The sequence below is a fragment of the Hippopotamus amphibius genome, chromosome 15, assembly GCF_030028045.1.
Source record: "Hippopotamus amphibius kiboko isolate mHipAmp2 chromosome 15, mHipAmp2.hap2, whole genome shotgun sequence".
Taxonomy (NCBI): domain Eukaryota; kingdom Metazoa; phylum Chordata; class Mammalia; order Artiodactyla; family Hippopotamidae; genus Hippopotamus; species Hippopotamus amphibius.
In genome coordinates, this window is record NC_080200.1 from 13,934,218 (window position 1) to 13,936,424 (window position 2,207).

Below are 2,207 nucleotides of genomic sequence, written 5' to 3' on the forward strand. Positions count from 1 at the left end.
ATTCAAACTGTTATTCACAGACCAGGACCTGCAGCGTCAATAAATACCCAATGACAGGGCAAGAATAAAGATGCAGATGTAGAGAACGGACTGGAGGACATGGGTCTGGGGAGGTGGGGGCATGAAGGGGAAGCTGGGATGAAGTGAGAGAGTAGCATAGACATAGATACACTCCCAAATGTAAAATAGATAGCTAGTGGGAAGTTGCCGTATAACAGAGGGAGATCAACTCAATGATGTGTGATGACTTAGAGGGCCAGGATAGGGGATGGTGGGAGGGAGTCTCAGGAGGGAGGGAATATAGGGATATATGTATAAATACAGCTGATTCACTTTGGTGTACCTCAAAAACTGAAACAAGAGCGTAAAACAATTATATTCCAATAAAGAGCTTAAAAAAGATTAATTCATAGATATGTTAGAATAATAATATACTTTATAGGACTCATAATAAACCAACTTGTCCCAAGAAAAAAAAATACTCAGGATCTTATCAATTCAGAGTCCCTAGGCCCCCAGACTCATACCTTCTGAATTATAATTAGCATTTGACATATAGTCCTTGGTTATTTGTAGAAAAAGTGAATTTAGAGAAGTGCTGTTCTAGAGCAAATTTCTCACCTTATCACTGTTGATATTTGGGCAGTATAATCATTTGTCTTGGATGCTGGCCTGTGCATCACAGGTGTTCAGTAGCATGCCTTCAGACAAGCCAAATATCCCCAGTTGCAAAGTCATCTTTGGTTGAGAATCACCGCTTCCAAATGTTTGAGAACTGGAAGCATCCTGAGAGATTCCAATCAGGACTCCATCCTTTACTTGGTGTAAACATTTGAGCAGAACTTTCATTCCCTCTGAGTCTCGTTTCTACACTGGGGGATGAAGTACATAAGGGGACTATATCACAGAATAAAGTTCTGTAAAAATTGAATCAAATAATCCTTATAATGTGCTAAAGTAGGTTACAGTGTATAAAAATATCTAAATATGTCTCATAATTACCAACATTTTATAATGAGGGACTAAATTATCTTGTGATATAGGCAGGAAATTCCTAATTGTTTGGGCAAAAATGTCAGAAAGCCAAGCAGTGTACTGCCCACAGTTTTATATGAAAGGACAAAGTTATCCCAAGTGAGATAATAGTTTTTAAAGAGTTAACAGCAGCTATCTAGTCAATGATCAGATGATCCAAGGGAGCTAACCAAAAGAGGATCCACAGTCTTAGACTTTGAGAAATCTTTAGTTCAGGCTGGGATAAGGGGCTGGGAGGTTTTGATCTCTGGATGCAGGTGAGCTAACAGAGAAGGAGTGATGAAAGCTGAATTCACCTGCCTTGTTACCTGGTCTTCTAGAACAGAGAATCAACAGGATATTTTCCTTTCTGTCCAGACCTGTGTCCCACAGGGAAATCATGAATAGAGATGTGGGAGTTACAATAGAAAGATGCCTAATGAGAAGATAAAATGAGCTATAAATCCTCCTCTACTGCAATCCCCTCAGTCTTAGAAATCTTGGACTCCATAGGACACGTTTCCTTTGGAGACCTAAGTCTGGCTGGGAAACTGATCCTTCACTCCTTCCTGCTGTCTTGTGGGGACAGAGCTTCAGTCTCCAATATCAACCATCCAGGTGACATTTGAACTTCCACACAGAGACCTTTCTCTCAGAGTTTCCATCCAGGTGAGTCAGAGAACCCAATAGACACTGTGGGAGAGGATTAGAGAGAAAGTAATCCTAGAACGTTTGTCTTAGGTCACATGAGAGCAAATCCAGCCTAGCTCAGATGCCAGAGATTACTGTGCCTTTTTGTTGGCCAGAGAAGCAAACATTGACCTCAATAATGCAAGCTTATTGTTGCCAATTAAATGGTAATAATGGAAGTCCAATTAGAAAAGAGAATGGGAGGAATAAAGTGCTGCCAGAAAATGTAGAACATATACCTAAAACTATTATATATTTACAAGAGTAGAGAAATAGGGTTTTAGTTGTGGAAAGATATTCAGTGAAGTGAAATTGTTCTTTTAATTTTAAGATGGACATTTTTACTGTTTCCATATTAATGAGAAAGATTCAGGGAAGATGCAGGAGACTGTACCCCTGCAACATCATTTCCTGAAACTTAAATATCACAGTATGTTCTCTCACTCTGGGTATTCACACTAAGAATATTTTAATACAGAAAAAGTGGTATGCTAAGAGCTTAT